Raw genomic sequence first — 20,631 nt, forward strand, 5'->3', positions numbered from 1 at the left:
TATTCGTAATTCTTGGTTGTTCGTTTAAACGAATCTAATATGATGATCATAATGTTAATTAGAGTTGATTAGTTATAAAGATTAATTAACACTAGCACGTGGCAAGATTGTGAACATTCATTGAACCTATCTACCTGCTAGCAGCAAGCAAGCTAGCTAGCTAGCTAGCTGTCTTTGAGTCACACATAACGTGATGGCGATTCACGTTCGTTCGGGCTATCGTGTAAAACGGATGTTCAACTCTCCGAGAAGGTGCATAATTTTTGCAAAAGGGGAATCAAGAGAAGAACGGTACGACTGAGGCAACCAAGAGAGAAGGAAGTCAGCCGGAAAGAAGTAGGGTGTACGAGTTTTAAAGAGAGAGAGAGAGAGAAAAGACACAAGGTAGAACAAGGAGAGACGAAAAAGGTAGATCGCGAGAGAAACACCGTTCGCGCGTTTCCATGAGAGTGAGAGAGAGAGAGAGAGAGGAGAAAGAAACCAGACGAGAAGACTTGGGTCGAACAGGTAGGTGTACCCAGGGGGCTATTAACCGTTCGCAAACAATGATCTAGAAGCGGAAGTGGCTGTGCACTCTTCTCTTTCTCTCTCTCTCTCTTTCTCTTTCTCTTTCTCTTTCTCTTTCTCTTTCTCTTTCTCTTTGCCGTAACGTCTTATCAGAATTCCAGTCTAACCGAGGAGGACTCTCTTGGTGGTAAGGAAACACCGAGAAGAAGAAATGCAGGGGACTATGCTTCATTCGAGAAAAGGAAGAAGAAGGACCCCCACACGTTCTTTACTACCTCAGAATTATACGATATATTTTTCTGTTATTTTTTTCCTCCCCCCCCCCCTTCCCTAAAAAAGTTTACATAATTCTAGAAGGAATTATTTCGTCGATAAATTACATCGCGGTTAGCTTAGTTTCTACTTGCATACGACTGATATCACCGCACGTTTATCACACACGAAAAAAGGAACGCACAAAATCAACATGTTAAATAAAGAACGCAATAACGCGACGGTGGGTAGTACCGACGGTATAAAATGTTGTCCTCATATTTCGTTGGCTCGTAGAAGAAATTGGAGTCATAAAGTTTACGGTACATTATAATTAAATTAAAAAAAAAAAAAAAAAGAAAAAAGAAAAAAAATGGAACAAAGTAAAATAGTAAAAAAAAAAAAAAAATATAGAAGAGGGAGGGAACTTAAGAGAGAAAGAGAGAAAGAGAGAGAGAAGAATTGATGCTGCAAAACGCAGTACAGAGTCGTGAGTTAACGTAAATGAATATCACCCTGTCGTAATTACCAGCCACCGCGTGCGCTTTTAAACGGACCACTAAACGCGATCGTGCGTTTTGGTGCGGACGAAATAGTCCCCCACCTCCCTCGTGTGGTTTAGAATATGCTCGTGAAAGAGAAAGATAGAAATAGTGGAACGAAAAAAGAAACAAAACAAAACAAAAAAACACAACGGTGTGAGAAATAACGCGGAAGCTGTAACCTCGTGCGTCGTAAAGCTGTGCTATGCTAGACGCCTCGCGGATATCGTCCTACAAACGTAACAAAAATAAAAAAATAAAAAAAAATTAAGAGAGAAAAAACTTGGAGATGAGAGAGAGAGAGAGAGAGAGAGAACGCGTGTGTCTAACGAAAAGCGCGAATTTTGTATATATATATAATAGAATAATCCAGGACAAGGAACGAGGACTACGTGACTCAATTTGTTACTTTCTCACGCTATAATGAGAAGCTTTCTTTCTTTCTTCCTTTCTTTTTTCTTTCTTTCTTTATTTTCTTTCACGATTACGATCGAATTCTACGAGAAGAAGAAATTTTACGATTTCTCGGAAAGCTCTTCCTTAGGAGGGAAAAAGGAGTGAAAATTAGTAGACGAACGGATATTTTCGTTCGAACGAGAAAAAGAAAGAGAGAGAGAAAGAGAAAAGAAGAGCCACTTGCCTTTTTTTTTCTTCTTCTTCTTCTCAACTCCATTGAGAAGTGTTCTTTCGATTCGTCGTTAATCGCATGAGTTTTCAACGACGAACGCCCCGGTTGGTGGTACTCGTTCGAGCACGCAACTTGTTCTTGCGTTACCGTTATAAAACGTGCACACTGACGACGCACACACCATTCTCTCTCTCTCTCTCTCACCTTCAAAAGAGGTGTAGTATATACCGAGAGCGCCGATGTAAAGGGTTAAGCCAGAAGAAACTCACGCTTCCGTCCTATCTTAGCCTTTTTAAGGTTTAATTATTTTAACGGCTACGCCTCCTCGTACTTTGTTATTTTCTGTTTCCGTTCTCTTTCTTACCGTATATATATATATAGATATATATTTATGAACGAGAAAAAGGATTGAAAAAGAGTGGGGGAGTAAAACAAAAGATAACAATTTATATCTCACGATTATTTAACGATAAAAATATATGTATATATATATATATATATCTAATTCGTCGTTCTATTCTTCTAGTCATTTCAAACGAAAGAGAAAGAAAAAAAATGATGATACGTCGTGAGATATATGTAGATATAGGTAAAAACATAGCACCTGCAACGCTTCGGGCGTCTACCCGGAAACAATCGCGGAAACGATGGCTTCCTCGTTGCTCGTGTCGAATTAAAAAAAACGGTACACGTTTCACGCATGAAGCGACGCGCTTGTAACGTCGAATGAAGTTGCTTCTAGTAGTAGTGGTGGAAGAATAAGAAGAGAAAATAAAGAAGAAGAATAAGAAAAAGAAAAAAAAAAGAAAATCGATGAAGGAAAGAGAAGAAGGTGTGCATCCTCGTCGTCCTGTGGTGTTCGTGCCACGTTTCATCGAAATCCTCTTAAAATTGATTCGATAATTGAGTCGCATCTTCGTGTTTCCCCCCCCCCTTTCCTCCCTCCCTCTCTCTCTCTCTCTCTCTCTCTCCTTTGATTTCTACCATTTCCCTTTCTAGTAGTTTCTCGTAGAACATTCGCAATGCTCACGTTCGCGCGTTCCAAGTTCCTGAACGTTTGTAAACGTTAACCCTTCGAGATAGTAATACCTTTTCCCCCTTCGAATGCAACCGCGTACCCTTTATGTGCTAATATCGTGTAACCACGTCTATGTCCTAGCGGACTTATGAAAATACAAACTGTTCTGTTCTGTTCTGTTCAGTTCAGTGTTCACGGGACCGATCTTCTTAAACCAAGAACTAAACATAGGACGATGGTTCTCATATTGCCATTCTCAGTAAAAATTACGAAATAATATAATTCACGTAGAAGATCAATTTCAAATCAGAGATTACTCCCACGTGCATATATATATATATATATATTTTTTTTTTTTTTTCTCTTTCGTTAAATAATTCTCGTTTACGTTGCAAAAGTTAGGATACGAAGATTGGAGAATAAGAAAAAACGAAGATAATAACGAAGTTGATATATATATATATAGGACACGTCGGAAGAATTCGTTTTATAAAGCTGACGGTCGTACACCGGCATCTTTTCCCGTACACTATCGATATCGAATGGCCATCGAGGTCGTCCTCTTTTATCTGCACTGGCCACAGGACCGTCGACGTTCGCTCGATCGGTTTGTTAGATTACCGTCCGGGCAACGCGCGTTACAAGAGAGCACGTCCTTCCTCCTCTTCCTCCTCCTTCCCCCTGTATATCGCGTCGATCGTGTATCGTCGACGATGCATAACGCAATAATTTACGAGCAACGCGTTCTTAAGCTGGACATAACAACACAGGATAGTACCCACGCGCGGCTAGGAAAGCAACACTTGACAGGCGTATATCGTTCGAATTTCTAATTGACACGTTAATTTCCCACTCGTAGATCGTGATCTTAATCGAATCGGTGTTCAAGCGTCGTAGAAAAAAGCTCCACTTGCAGGTTGGAGGAGGACGAGGAGGAGGAGGAGGAGGAGGTAGTCCTTTAATCAGGCCCATGGGTAGCAAAAGCTCGAGGGTTTCTAGGAGGTACTCTTGCTATATTGCTTCCTCTTTGCCACTCGATACCCGGCCCTGGGCAATTAATATTGTCCCTCGTAATATCTATCTTATCGTTCTTCTCTCGTACGAGGAAGTAAAAGTAGAAGTAGAAGTAGAAGAAAAGCTTTTCTAGGAAAGGCCATTCTTACGGTGTAAAAGATGATCCTTGGATAAGAGAATACAAGCTGCTAGAGTTCCTAGTCTTTTCTATCTATCCCTCTCTTTCTTAGGAATATCGTTGATACTCGTCGTCGACTCGTGTGAGTACTACTCTTAGACGTCGTTTCGCGCAAGAAACTACTTCGATTATTCAAAAGAGAAAAGTAAAAGGGAGTTGGCTATTCGCAGACTCTCTTAGAGTATTTCGTCGCTAACTTGGACAGGCTGTTAACCATCAAGCTAATATATTCTCTCTCTCTCTCTCTCTCTCTCTCTATCTCCTGACGGTAAAACTTTATCGATAATCCTTCGTGTAGTATGGAAGAACGGAGACACGCACGGATGTACACGTTGAATATGAAGAAAGGAAGAAAGACTATGGTAGCGTTAGGTAGGTAGGTAGGTAGGTAGGTAGCTAGGTAGCTAGGTAGCTAGGTAAATGCCTTCCGGAAGAACACGAACCTACTCTATCCGGCTCGTTGAGTTTTTAGCCGGTACTCGATTAACGTTAACGTCGAAGATTTTGCAAAGACACGAAGACGACGACGACGACGACGATGACAGAGAAAAGCTGATGGTGCTGTCGCTGCTTCCCTCGCCCGCCTTCGTTTCTACCCGGTCAAGGACGATAAGATTGATTTACTCACGCTCGCTTCAACTTCCTCCTCTTAGGGGTTTATCCAAGGACCTTAAGTAATCAATATCGTACGAAAACGGTAGTAAAGCTCCAGGTAGAGGGGTAAGAATCTCATTACCCCGCGCTACTAAAGCCATTGTGCCGTCGAACTTCATTATCCGGACTAATTATTTCAAAGTTAGTCGAACAGTTCACCACAATGTAATGGCTAAGGAAATAGTCTTAGTACCTTTGGTAAAGAGAAACACGGAATGGGAATAAAGAGAAGTGAACAGAGAAAACTGGTGTAACGAATGAAAAGGGATATATCTTAATGTAGGAGACAGACCAAGACGAGAAGATGCCACGAAGGGAAAACGTTCAATGAAGAACATAATATCGCCAGGTACTAACTCTCTCTTTCTCTTTCTGCTTTTGTTACCATTCATTAAGATAATTACAGGAACCGATTTTCTCGCGAATAAACTTCGATGCAACGAAGAATTTAATACCACGTCATGCATTACGTTTGCTCTTCACATTCGACCTTTATTCACTTTCCTATTTCTCTTCTTCTTCTTCTTCTTCTTCCATGAAAATTTAGTCGACACTTTGACATGACTATCTCGAGTAGCTTCAGTACTACGTCAGTAGGCAAAGTACCGTTATAAATTGACAAGAGATAGAGAGATGGAAAACGTTTGGTGATTACAGTTAACCGAGCACGGAATTTCTCTCTGAAACTGCAATTAAGAATTTAATTGAGTAGATCTCTAGAGAAACACGAGGAGATCCTATTACTATTCTTTGCAATAAATGAGAGCATTCATACGAGTCAGTCTCGCAAATAGGAATCATACCGAACTAAACTATTGAAAGATCCATAAAATGATCGATTGATCGTCCGTTCGTTCGTTCGTTCGTTCGTTCGTTCATTCGTCCGTTCGTCCGTTCGTTATGCGGGGGAGGATTTTACGTAAAGTGTACATGCGTTAAAATCGTTAACCTCACAACCTATACACACACACAACTTCCTGCTTTTCGCGCGCGTGAACGTTGCAACCCAGACGCAACGGAATCGTTTGCTGCTAGCTGAGAGAGATAAAGACCGGAAAAACAACGGTTTTACGAATCTCACACATTCCTCTTTCTTTCTATTCTCCTTCATTACACGTTGTCTCTTCAACATATTTTTTCTTTTCTTTGATTTTATTTTATTTTCTTTGCATTACGAAACGTTTATCGAACGTACTTGCATAAAAAAAAAAAAGAATTTTATTAGATTTTCTATGAAAAATTTGGATTGATCCTGTAGATTTGCAAAGATAGATTCGATGTTTTTAAACTATCTGCTATCGTATCTGACGTCACACATGAGTAAAACACACCCAACGAAGATCAGAATTTGTCTGGTAAGGGTACGGCATTCTCGTTCATGGGAATCGTCGAGATGGAAAATTGTTTTTCCGACGAACCGTAGACTAGTTCAACGTAAACCGTACACACACACACACACCACGTACTTGGGGTGTCCGATGGTAGTTGGTAGGTGCGTGGTTATAAACCGTCGCGGATGAACCTTCATCGATTTAATCGGGAAAATATAACGCGGGGGGACTTTGAACGATATAGATTCGCGGACCAACGCGGCGGTTCATGTAGATGATGGTGGTGGTCGTCCATCCATCCGTCCGTCCGTCCGGTATCCGGCGATACGTGAAAAAGCAAAATGGAACAAAAATTTTCCTAAACCGAGATGATGGAAACGGCTAGCCAATCGACGAATGAGAATCTACGTTATCTATCCCTTTCTCTTTTTCTACGTAGGGAAAAGGATGAAGAAAGAAGAGGAGGAGGAGGAGGAAGAGGAGGATGTGACGTCAATAATCGGAATTTTCCATTTAATTGGTAACCAAAAAAAAAAAAAAAGAGAAAAGAAGAAAAAACAATCTCTGATTTTTTTTCCCCTCTAGAGATCGAAGAGATTTACGAATTTTCTCTACCCTTTAAAAATTCTGCATTCGTGAGGACGAAAGATCCATCTACGAAGGATCGAGTGGAAGGACGAAAAGGATCTTCTCCTTGCGCGCGTCATTCTGAACTCCAAAAGGAGCTCTTAAAGGCGCGACCCGACGACAGGTAAGAGAGAAGTCGTCGACTCTTCTTCGCTAAGGATCTTCGTCTCCGATCGCGATCAAAGGAACGCAAAGAGGAAAGCAAAGAAGAAGAAGAAGAAGAAGAAGAAGAAGAGGAAGAAACGAGTCTTTGCGTCTCACGATCAAAATCGATCTTCCCTTCCCATCTCACCTGTCCCACTTTGACGAAGCGTGTAACGAAATTGAAATCCCGATTGGAGGAACTCTTTCGAGCGTGGAAAAACCGATTAGAAATCGTCGAGGTAAACCGAATCGCGAGGAAGAAGAAGAAGAAGGGATTGAAGGGTGAAAGGGTGGGATAAGGGATGGCAAACGGCTCTTTAGTTCGATCGCATCAATTATACCATTTATTTCTTTCTTTCTTTCTTTCTTTCTATTTTTTGTTGTCACAAATTATCCACCTACCTTTTTTAAATCTTCTCGGCGAGAAAGTGTGGTTCCTCGTAGTATCTTCTTCCCCCAGGACGAAGGGTGAACTCGAACGAGGGTTGACGATGACAACGAAGACGAGTAAGGGAAACGGTGATGGTAGTAACAGCGTAGAAGAGGAAGCCGTAGACGGGTTCCACACGCAGTAAACGAAGGTGAAGATGAAGAAGAATAAGAATAAGAAAAGGAGGAAGAGGAAGAGGAAGAAGAAGAAGAAGGAACGGAACGGAACGACGAACAGCAGTGGCAACAACAGCAGCAACGGCAACGGCAGCACTCCGGGAGGCCGCCCTCTCTCTCTCTCTCTGTCTCTTTCTTACTCTCTTTATTTCCGTCCTTCTCTTTCTTTCTTTCTTTCTCGCGTGCCCTTGGACTTGAGCCCCGTTCACGGCCACAACCAACACAGAAATGCTGGGATTGCAAGGCGTGCGGCCACTTTTCCTGCCGGTACCCACCAGGTGGGGGGATGTGCCCGGTTGCTGTTGGCAGGTGGAATGCTCAACATCACCGCAACGTACTCACGAATTATTAGTGCGACGGGACGTCCTATGGTAGGGGGAGGTAGGCGAATGGTGGTGATGCTGCTGCTCCTGCTGCTGCTGCTGTTGCTCCTGCTGCTGTTAGTGGTGGTGGTGGTGGTGGTGATGGTGGTGGAGGTGGCAGTGGTGGAGGTGGAGAAGAAGAAAACGAAGACGAAGGAGTCGATTGGTAGGAGGGGGAAAGAGTGCTAGAAGGAAACGGAGAAAGAGTATTGCGAGAGATCTGTAAGAAAGAGAGAGAGAGAGAGAGAAAGAGAGAGTCTAGGGTGGTGAGGAAGGGGCAAGATACGACGGCCGATTCGGCCGATCTCCACCGTGCGATTTCAAGTACGTTCACCGGTTTGTTATACGCTTGCGAGCTACGACTCATGATACGACTTTTGCTTCCGCGCTTTTCGCGGGATAAGAAGGAGGAACCCTAAGGATTTCTGATCTTCTAAGCGTATGTTAAAACACGAAATAAAATCCTCGTCAGCAGCAATTTCATCGTCGTTCAATGTTTATTTATGATATATTTTATTTTATATTAAAAAATAATCTTTAATATCTATATATATATATTTGTATAGTTATTTCCAATGAACTGATACGAAGGTATATCATCATATTATTTAATGACAATTACAAAGACTAATTCGTGTATTTATTTTCTTGATTTTAATGTCGAAAGATATAGATCGTGAGAAGTGTCTTAACGTGGTATAGAAAATAACAAATATAAATGAAATAAAATATAAAATAAAATAAAATATAAAAAGGGGTTAAGGCTGGAACGATCAAACTTTTCGATAAAGAAAGAAAGAAATAAAGCAAGAAAAAGAGAAAGATATTGGCATCGATGAAACGAAATAGTTTAATAAACTGTTGTCCGTAACTGCGATCCCGTTCTTCAAGTAGTAGCCGGCTCGCGGGACGTTAAAACGTATCGTAAATTTCAAGGCCGCTTTACTCGGAGTTACCGCTACTCGAAGCGACGTCGTCGTCGTTTTCACGATCGCTGATCTTGTGAGAGTCTTCTTCTTCGTTCGTTCGTTCCTTCTTCTTGCAAAGAACAGACAGACAAACAGACATACATACATACATAAGATAGAAACAGAAGAGAGAAAAAGCTTTTCCTCGCGCGCATCCACGCGCGTGAGTCACGCTCGCGAGAACGCGACGTCGTTAATCCTCTAAGTTATTGTAACTGAGAAAGGACGATTCCACATATATATGTACACATATATATGTGTATGTGTGTGTATGTGTATGCTCGACTCGTTTCAGTGGTTGATAGTCGTCGACCTAAGAAGTAGAAGAAGTAGAAGAAGAATAAGAAGAAGAAGAACACAGAGAGACGAGTAGAGTTATGTGCGATGCTGCTATACCACTGTTGTTTTCTCTATCTTTTCTATTCTCTTCTATATTTTTCTTTTTCTTCTCTTCAATTTTATTCTTCCTTCCCGTTTCACAACGAGTAAAGATCAAGAAACCTATTTCTCTGTCTTAACTAATATCGAAAGAAAATTTTCTAAACAATTCGATCGAATAACCCGATAAACGAGATACTGGACCGTACTACGAGTTCAACATAGTAAAAATTATGAAAATCTACTGTTGGGCAAACCTTCCGCGTGATCGTCCACTAACGGAACTTCCTCTTAGAGGATATCGAGAACCTAACGAGAGAGAGAGAGAGAGAGAGAGAGAGAGAGAGAGAGAAAGAGAAGCTTTTCCTTTTGTGATCGGGACCAAAGAGTTTGCCGTTCTCTCTGAAGAGAACTAAGAATTCAGATAGATCGATAAATTTCATTCGTCTCTGATACGACACACACGTTCAAATTCCACAAATTTTCACTTCATTTTTAGTTAAAATTAAATAACAAAAAATAAATAAAAATGAGGTAATAAAAATTGAATTAGAAACGTTCTTGATTAAACTTATTCAAATTTACGTCAAATGTGACGGCTAAGACGACGACGACGACGACGACGACGACGACGATGACGACGACGATAATCGTTTGATTCCGAGAAATACGAGAATAATTTGATCTTTCCCACCCCCTCCACCCCTTTTTCGCGTTAATTGATAATAAATCAACTTTCGACGAGCAAGGCGTAATCGCCGTCGAGGGATTAATTTTGCACGTTCTCAAATCTGCTTGATTTCTAACCGAGTGTGGGGGGAGAGGTGGAGAAGGGGGAGGAGGGAGGAGGGGATTCGTTGATCGATGCCGTAATTAGCGTTCGTCGGGTGAGCTAATATAACGAGATACGTGACTTACGATACTTTTATAATGAAGTCGGTATACGTAATTGTAAGATTAAATTGAACGAGAAGGAACGAACGATTTTAATGAGCATACCTTCGTACTCCGATAAATGATACAATAATATAACTACATATTTCTTATTCAAGAAAGATATGTCTACTAAAAACCACATATATGTATATACATATACATGTATATAGAATCCGAGATAGATTTATTCTAAATCGTTGGAGAGAAAGAAAGAAAGAAAAAAAAATGTATAATAACGTTAAAAACAGATGTTGCAATAAAATTTTACAAATGTTTATTTGCTATCTTTCAACGAGTAGATTTACCAGGGGAGAGGTTTGAAAGCCACCCAAATTGCTATTTAATATTGATTACCTCGCGTAGCTTCATTCAAATAAACGGGCTCGTATACGTCTAGCATTGTATATATATATATACGCACCTATATACATAGAACGTATGTACGTCCAAAACGGGAACACCATCGGAGTTGCCAGTTGTGCATTTCGTGTATAATACAATATAACGATTCGCGAGTTAATTTTGCAGCCGTGCGTAAGGTACGTTGTGCAATTTGCAACGCGATGCCTCGTCGATAAACGATTTCCCTCTTTCTCTCTCTCTCTCTCTCTCTCTCTAATTTCTTGTTTTGTTTTTCTATCTCTATTCCTCTAACACACACACTCACTCTCTCTCTCTCTCTCTCTCTCTCTAAATAATACTACAAATTTGTTTATGGCGATTAAAATAACGAAATTGTCATTTTATTTTCATTTTTTTATCAATGGTTTCGATTCATTGAAACATCTTTAAAACGATATCGTTAAGTGTGTGAGTGTAGTTGATACTGTTAGTAAAAGAAATAAACTTCGTGATAAAGTATGCAGTTTCGATTTTCGTAGTCGTAAACTTAGTCTAGTCGTTCTTTCTATTCGTTGACGAGTTACATGTAACTATACTCCTCGTAACACTGTAAAATGTGCGATCTTTCTATCAAACGATCGTCGTACTAGTACTACTACTACTACTATTACTAACATTGAGAAACATAAACGAGTTCGGCTACTCGATCAAGTATTTCCACTTACCGTATAGCGTCGTAGTTGCAGCAGCTTAGAACGGAAATAACAATGTTACGTGATGATGATGATGATGATGATGATGATGATGATTATCGTGATCGTCGAACGGTAATCGAAGATATAGGAAAGACAAAATCAAAATGATATTCAAAATAATATATCTAAATACGATGTATTTTAAATATGCTTAAGTTAATTTTTTCCAATTATTAACTAAACGTTAAATTACATTTTTTTTTTTAATTATAATTTCTATTATAAAATAATGAAAATTAATGTAAACCATAAGAAATATTGAAAAACATTTGAATAAACCTAAGTGCAATAGAGACACGTATGGTACTGCAAAATAACAATGAGAATTCTAGTTAAAGTTAGGGGAGGGGAGGGGAGGGGGAGGGGTTAACTTTACCGTTACTAGTATTGGAATAGAATGGAAAGCAAAATACGCGAAGTAGTATGAGAAGGATGAAAGAAGGCGCATCCAGTTTCTCGTTTACTTAACCCGACGTAAACGATGGGGACACGTGTAAACACGGAGTAGATTCGAAAAGGAAAAAAGATTTTCTACGATTTCGAATTCGTTTTTCGTATATACGTGAACGCGTAAAACGTCGCTCCGCACGAAATCACTCAAAGTTAATCGACCGATCGACAAAAACAAATGTTGACGCGACTACGAAATAGAGAGCGAAGAGTTTATAAAATCATTAAGTTCGTATAGCTTTCCTGTTTTCAATTAGTTTGTGCCGAACACACAAAAGGATTGTACTACCAATATATACGTGTGTGCATATGTGAATTCTATTGCTTTGCCCGGTTGAACGGAATTCAAACGTGGTTGTATCGATTTGTCCACTGGGTTTTGTCTTCGCATTTGCTCCAACATCGATTTTTAACTTTGTTAAATACACTGATCGCGAATGAACGCGTACAATAACCTATGATGAGCGCGAAACAATTCACTCAAACCTCCCTCTCTCCCTCCCTATCTCCCTTACCCTTTCCACCTTTTCTGTTTCTCTATATCTCTACACAGTGTATTTGTAGATCAATTTCAGGTCATCGAATTTGTTTCATTTTCTAATCGCATGATAGAAAATGTTTCTTCAAATGGTACAATAAACTAATGTTATAGTATTCGATTGGATTAACATAACTTTGCTAATTTCATTAGTTCCATCTTATCTACGTATATATATATTCAAAACTATTTTAATCGAGAGAGAAAGAGAGAGAGAGAGAGAGAGTAACAAGGTCGAACGTTTAATTCGCTTTTTGTCGAACGAGATCGTAACTAATATTTATTTTTCTCATACGTATAATAATAAACGATTTAATGCTTTTCCGTAAATTCTTAATATGCTTCAAGTTTTTTGTCCATTCGACTAATTAAAACGTTTGAAGGCTAGGGGTAAAAAGGAAGTTCTATGGAGGCCGCACGCGACGCACCCTTAATACTATTTTACTTTCCGTTGATAACCGTAAGTTTATGACTAATTATAGCATTTACTGGTGTTCTCGATAAATAACTCGAACATCGTCGGCTAACTTTTACGATAGGTGGAAAGCGATAAATGGTTACGTTCGAACTTGATATTACCCATATATATATATATATATATATAAAGAAACGAGCAAACGAGCGATATTCGTTTTCGAATTCGCGAAAAGATTTCAAACCGCACTAAGGTTAGAGCAGTGCATTGCGAGCAAAAAAACACAAGACCTTTCTTATCTGCTTTTTTTTTCTTCTTCTTCTTTTCTCTCTTTTTATTTTCTTCTTACCTCTATCCATCTTCTCGAGTGCTTTCGATGTCCGTAGAAAAAGCGATCTTTAATGGGCTTTAGCTAACTCTCTCTCTCTATCTCTTTCTCTCTTTCTATTTCTATTTCCCCTCTTTCTCTTGACAAGACCGGTCGCTACTTGCGGCCTAATTGACTCTGTTTGTAATCCTGCTTATGGATCTTTATGAAAGGGAAGGTTTACAGGCGCGACATAAACTCGTATCCCCTTTGGCATCCATCAAGCAAGAGACCGCACCAGCTAAAGACCTCATCAGTTCCAGCGGCTGCAAACACGGTGTCCTCGTGATGATAAGCCTGTCGAGTGAAAAGGGTAGGGGATGTGGGACAAAAGGGAAAAACTGAAAAAGTCTTCGTAAAAATTCACATAACTTCCTCGACCCCGTTTACCTAGCAAACCCCTCATGTTTCTCCTTCGCTTGGCACTTCTTACCAGATCTTATCTGAATGTTACTGGATTTATCATCTAACCATCAAGAACGTGCACGCGTGCGATTAGAAAAAAAAAATAATCAAATCTATCTATTAAGGTGAAACGTTAATTCGAAAGACTATATTCCTCAAGGAATTTACTTTAACACTTTTCTCTCTCTCTCTCACACACACACACACACACACACAAAACCTCTCTTCGTTACAAAGTTATGCACGATACTTTTATTCATACGTAGCACGTAGGAATCCGAAACTTGCAGATATTCACAGAGAATTTGCGAGCTTAATTCAAGCTTATATTCTCAAAATCTTTGATAATAAACGTTATTAATGAAAATATAGGAAAATAGTACGAATTCTTTCTGTTATATTTTTTTTATTCTTTTTTTTTTTTTTTTTTTTTTTTTTTTTAAAGTAAGAAGAATCTTAAATTCGAGCAAAAGAAAGAGAAAACGGAAAAATTGAAGAAAATGAAATTAAAAGTGATACGATCTTGAGAACAACGGAGAACAACTTGATAGAGAAATTCTCTTCTTCTTTTTCTTCTTCTTCTTCTTCTTCTTCTTACGTTTATGAGAAGCAACCAACGACAAGTTCTCGTTCCTTCGTGCTACATCGTATATCGCTGTTTATCATCGTCCGCTTTATTAATTAGTTTCAAGCCGTCATTAAGAAACACCGAGAGAAGAGGAGAGACGAGACGAGACGAGACGAGACAAGACGAGACGAGACGTGCCAAGTAAATTCGTGTTAGTTCCTTCTCTCTATCTATCTATCTATCTATCTATCTATCTATCTATCTATCTACCTATTTCTATCTCACTCTTTCTCGTTCCTTCAACGCGACACACGCACGCGATGAACGCGCGAGGATTCCACGCGGGGTGCCGTGTCGAAGTAATAGTAGTAATAGTAGTAGTAGTAGTGGTGTATAGTGATGGTAATGCTGGTGATGGTTGTGTTACTCCCATTCTTGGCGCTAGTGGAAGACGAGGATTTATGTATAAGTTTCCTCTGGCCCTTCCCCTAACGCGTACGAGCCAAAGTAGCAGTGTATCCGGAGTATAATGAATCCGAGCGCGATAATCCGAGCGAAACTTCGCCTCACGAAGGTGCTTGCTTTTCCTTCCTTGGGAAACTCCTTCGGCGGACGCGGACAAATGCGAACAAATAATTATTGCAACGCGACTCGACACGACGCTCAGCGTCCCCGACACTACCCGAAAGAGAGTGTCGCTTGTTTCACGTTGGTAATGTCCGAAATGTTCTTAAACCACATTAATAACAACTTTTCGTAACAGTAGAAAGGAAGCTTGTATAAACGTAGACATACAGACGGACAGGCGGATAGACACTAAGAGAGAGAGAGAGAGAAAGATAGTATAATAATCTTACAAATCATCCAAGGAAGACATCTCATAGGAATATCAACTACCGTTTCTTAACACGATAGTTCCACGTACAACAATTTGTTGTAACAACTGTTCGCCGTTACAAGCTGAATAATGACAAATCAATTTCTCGATAAAAGTTTAACCAGTCTACTATCGACTATCATCATAATTCCCCTCCACCCCCCCCCCTCACCCCGACCATCATGAAAAACTTTTCTCTAACGATAATAAACCACCACCACACGTGTCTACTTCCTTTTCCACTTTATTTAGATCTTCAGTAATTCACTCCCTTTTTTTCTAGTTTATTTTTGTCTATTTTTTGTTTTATTTTTTTTTATCGTGTTACAACACGTCACTCGGAAATCGCCCACGCCTTTTACGCCCTCGACGTTGATATCGTAACAAATTATACTCCTCTCGTTCTCTCTCTCTCTCTCTCTCTTTACGTACAGTCCGCGATCGAATTGATGACCTGGCGCATTTTCATCAAGATTTTTGCGTACGAATGACACGCTAGAACTATCGATCATCATCGCGAATGTTCATCTCTCTTTCTCTCTCTCTCTCTCTCTCTCTCTTGCGCAGTTGAAAAGTAAAAGGAATAAAGAATAGACACGGTAGAAATAATATTGCGAATTTAATGGTTGATGAAACGAAATGATCGAGTTCATTTTAACCGAGCTTTTAAACGTTTCGTTTAGAAGCGGACTGTACGTTCGATGCAAAGACAGGCTTGATGCATGGACCCGGTATAAACCGGGACCGAGTGTCCCTTTTTTTTCTTTATTCTTCTTCTTCTTCTTCTTCTTCTTCTTCTTCTTCTTCTTCTCCTAGTCTCTTTGCGGAAAAGCTGATCTTGTAAGAAGTTAACGTATAAGAGAACGTATTAGAAATTCTAAAGTGTATTTGCTACGATATCAGTCGTATAGTCACGGGGAGTGTCTTAACCTTGCACCAATTTATTAAGCTCATCTTCATTAGGATTACTTCGTTAACTCTCAATCTTCTTGAATTTTTTTCTTTTCCAATTTACATTTTTATTTTGATAATTTTTTTTTTTTTTTTTCTTAAACGCAGGATACGAGTGGAAAGATATGGCAGCTAAACACTAAAAATAACTCGAAAGTGACTTCGAACATTGCAGAGAGCCGACAAACGAGTTATGCATCATGCGTTTTCTCCTCTTCTTCTTCTTCTTCTTCTTCGTACGCTCCTACCGTGAACACAGGATAAGGGAACTACTATGAGATTCTACGTGTTACTCTCTCCCGTCCCTTTGTTTTCTCTACCTCGTGAATTTTGGATAAACTTATCTCAGTTCTCGATCGCACGCTCGCCAGCCGATCGGGTGTCACGATAAACTAAATATAATAATCGTATCCCGATTATCTCGATATACCAGCCGTAACAGAGCTATATAATCTCGAGTATTAAAATAAGAAGTTACGCTAGATAACTAAAGCGAGACTATCTATTCGCTAGATAACATGTTTTTCTTTTTCTTTTTTTTTTTGAAGTGAAAATTTCTTTAGAATCAGAGTGATTTGAAAATCGTGAAACGGAAGAACGTGAAACGAAAGAAACCGTGAAACCGATGAAACAAAAATAATTAATTAATTAATACAATTCAATATATTATTTAATTCTATATATATTAATTAATTAAATAATTAATAAAATTCTATCTATACAAAAATTCAGTTTAACAATATGTTTGTCCACTAATAATTCCAACAACTACTCAACTTATCTTAATGAAATTAATTTTATTTCACACGTGATTTTTTCCAACTTACAACATAGCACAATTTTTTTTTTTTTTTAATTATTTTTTATTACTAATTAAACAATTTTTATTTAGAGGTTATCTAGGTTCTGTAAGGTTCTTTCAATAGATGGCACTGTATTACAATTCAATTATTTCAAATGCGTGGTTTTCTTTCAAGATTTCACTTCTACCGTGTGTGATCTGCAACACATCTGTTTTTTATTTTTAAACCACCATTCATTATATTCACATCGATAAACTACTTTTTCTATTTTCTATTCCATCGAGAGATTTTTTTTTCTTTTCAACAATTCCCATGCCACTTTATTACTACGTGGTGATATAACGAGACTATGGGGAAAATCTTGTTATTTACTTGCGTTTCGTACTAATATAGTTATCGAATTAGAGAGAAACAAATAATTTACGCGCGAACGAATCATTTCCATTTCCATCGTGGAATCTTTTTAATAGAACCTTTCCACTATCGATGCGTATATCGTACGTAAAATAAAAACGAGAATAATGGTTTGCTCGTCGAATATGAACAAAATCCCTCGTACATATACATATATCTATATATATATAAATCTATGTATATGTATGTAACACGTACGCGTAGGTACGTACAACGAGATGGTTTTTTTCCAATTGCCCGTCAATTTATTCCACGCCCTCAATTATCGATGTGCCATAGAATCGGTACTACTATATACGTAAAATTGACGGCGTGGGGGGGGGGGGGTTTGAACTAACGAGACACAAGACTTTTAACCCTGATAAAATTTTCTATTAAATATAATAAAAGTGACATATTTGCGAGCAGCAGTAGCAGCAGCATACCTTGTTGTAAAAAAATTGCAAACGAGTGAATCAATCAATCGAAATTTACCTTTAACGATTTAAACGATGTCTTCCTCATATTTTATTCTTCTTCTTCTTCTTCTTCTGCTTCTTCTTCTTCTTTACTTTCTTCCTGACTCCCTTTCTCGTTTACGATGCTTTACAATATCATCCATTATTCAAAGGATCTGAAATAATACGTATCGGATAATATGGTCAGCTGTAACAATTAGCTTTTATTACGATTATTGGTATATTACTCTCTCTCTCTCTCTCTCTCTCTTTCTCTCTATCAGTTAACGAATTGCGTATTCTGATAGAATGATGCTATAATGCATGTCCACCGAATTGCAGTTAATTACAGTGTGCTCGTGATCATATTTCGTTCATTCCAAGAGGATAGACGACTCTCAAAAGAGCTTTGTTGCTATTATCGATAGATATTATTAATACATTGAAAAAGTGAATCCCTTCGATTACCCTCTTTGAATCCATGATAACGTTATTAAAAAAGAAAAAAAAACGTGACATTGCATACACGCGTGATAGAAAACGAAATTCGTGTTGTACGTATGAAAATTAATTAATTGATTTATACTATTATTATACTTCGAATATTACACAATTTCCAAATGAAAATTCATTATAGGTTAAAATATTTAATTAGAAAACATCACCGATCAAGAATGTTAAAAAAATATACATTACAGTATCAGACATACCTTAAATAATTGTTAATTAATTAAAAGAAACGTATATTATTGTTTAAAAGTACGGAGAAACTGATGTATGGAACGTACTCCTCGAAATTCACCTTCAGACTGGCACGTTGTCCTCTATGATAATAATTCTATTCAATGTAGTTTACATGACATTTCGAATGTCGCGCATGCGTGAAACGATAATAATATTTCTAATAAAGAATATTTAACATTATAACGTTCGAATTTTAGTATTATTTTCATTCTAACGTAATTATTTTATCGCTCCTACACAGTAATGATTTTGACGATGAAATTTTCCTGTAATACAAATAAAAAGTATTATTGTATTAAAATAATTTGTTAATTAATCAAAAGAAATGTTTATTGTTATCTAAAAACATTATTTTTTCGATTAAATAACAATTAAATAAGGTATATAGAACACTATATTGTTTTTTACTAATACTTATAATTATTTAAACATATATATACATTGTTTTAAACATTACATACTTATTACTGTACTTTGAATATTAATTAATTTTGTTTTTATATACAATATACATTTTTTTAATTAATTAATAAGTATTGTAGGTACAACAAAAACTCTAATGGTATTTCACATTTCTACTTATGTATCTATATATTAATGCATCTCATACATACACACACATACACCATACCTACATTAAATTGTATCGTTACCTTTGTTTAAGAAATTTGACTTTAAAAATCTATAAACCAATTCTTTGATAACATACGAGAAAAAAATTCATTTATTTATTAGCAAATATGATATTACTATAATACAACCCTAGAAACGTTGTTTGAGTTTTGATAAAACATAATCTTTTCACTTGTTATTCCCCTTTTGTCGTGTCTCGACGAAATGAGAAGAACTTAAACGATTAATGGAGAGCAGCTGGTCCTTTACTTTGGTTAAAGGATAAGAGGGAAAAAGGAGAGAGAGACTGGTTGTTGTACCTTCTGGCGACCAGTTCGGAATTCGAAGGCAAACCGAGAGAGTAGCTTTTAAAGAAGCGGACTGGTTTTGGCGGACAAAAGCGGTTGTAGGTGACGTAAGAAGCCCAACATAACGGCACGCGGCCAGTCACGCTAACACTATTGACCCCCATTCGGTGGACCACCGAATCGTTCCACCAGCAATTTCTTTGAAGAACTCAAGGGAGCTTGCAACGGAATGCATTCCAAGCAACGTGGAAACAAGCAGAAAGAAAAAGAGGGAGAGAGAGAGAGAGAAAGAGGAGGGTGAGTGAAGGGGGATTCTTGCTCGTAAAGGCCGTTCCGAAATGCAGAACAGTTATACTCGTAGCAACAATGTACGTGTGTGTGTGTATGTGTGTGTGTTTGCCCACGATCAGTCTTCACCAATACAAATGTACTTTTACTTATCTTCCTTTTCTCGAAACGTATATATAGATATGTGTATGTATGTATGTACATATAATACGCGTGCTCACGATTCTGTTCGTTCGTGACGCAAAATTTTTCCACCCTTTTGCTCCTTTTCTTTACCTTTTCTCTTCGTCTCTCTCTCTCTCTCTCTCTTTTTCTCTCCTACTTCTTCTCGTTTTCTATTAGTTTCTCGTCTTCTTCCAACACACCTACCTTCCTTTAACGCGTCTTCGATCGGAAACGTTTTGCACCTTGCACGGCTTCAAAACCCAGAAAAGGAGAGAAATAGAGAAGATGGAGAGAGTGAGAGAAGGTGTTTTCTATCAAAGAGACTGCTTCACCCAGGCGTTAGCATGTTTCTATATAACGCGAACTTCAACTCGCCTCGAATATCGTTTTGTATATAAACGTTAGACGTCGAAGGAGAGAGAATATTGGAATATTACCTACCCTATCCTACCCAATCCTACTCTACCCTCCTCCAACCCTACCGGTTCTTATCCTCTACCTACTCCTTCTGTTACTTTATCTACCAACCGTTTGATTACAGTTGATTTTAATTGAAAACTCCAACAGTTGAGATAGCAATTCGTAATCATCAAGATTGTTACCAACTCGGATGTTGAGAAAATTGCATTTTATCGATGATGTATATGTATGTACGTCAGTGTGTTTAAATAATTCGATAATTATTATTGTTGTTCTCGCAAACGAAAAATATTTAACCAATGACTGCCCCCCTTCAACCCTTTTAGAGATGACGCGAATTTAAAGTTAACGACCATCGGAAGAACACTCCATTCTAATTAACGTTCATATCACCATCCAGCCGTCAGTTAAAAATACGCGAGGTAGGTACTTGCGTTCCAGTGGTCGGCACGAAAGCTATTTTTCCGTTACCACTAAACTTACAGAATCGACCCCCGAGTCCCTGGACTCCCACCCCATGAATGTAAAATTACCGTATGTACAGTCAGCGGTGGTGCCGTTAAAACTACTCCAAAGCCAATTTCCATCTCCGTCGTTCTCAACGCACGCGCTCGTACAAACTAACCC

General features: G+C 38.4%; 1 protein-coding gene across 1 annotated transcript in view; it reads right to left on the reverse strand.

Moving 5' to 3' along the window:
• The window catches only part of neo (ZP and PAN domain-containing protein neyo), a 185,036-nt gene extending 166,579 nt beyond the window's left edge, over positions 1–18,457 (reverse strand). The window contains exon 1 of the mRNA XM_089171092.1: positions 17,505–18,457. The gene's annotated coding sequence lies outside the window, so the exon portion shown is untranslated. The remainder of the gene's footprint in view (positions 1–17,504) is intronic.
• Between the last annotated feature and the right edge of the window lie 2,174 nt (positions 18,458–20,631).

The sequence above is a fragment of the Polistes dominula genome, unplaced genomic scaffold (genome assembly GCF_049000335.1).
Source record: "Polistes dominula isolate Pdom_NZ unplaced genomic scaffold, Pdom_raw_medaka contig_31, whole genome shotgun sequence".
Classification (NCBI taxonomy): domain Eukaryota; kingdom Metazoa; phylum Arthropoda; class Insecta; order Hymenoptera; family Vespidae; genus Polistes; species Polistes dominula.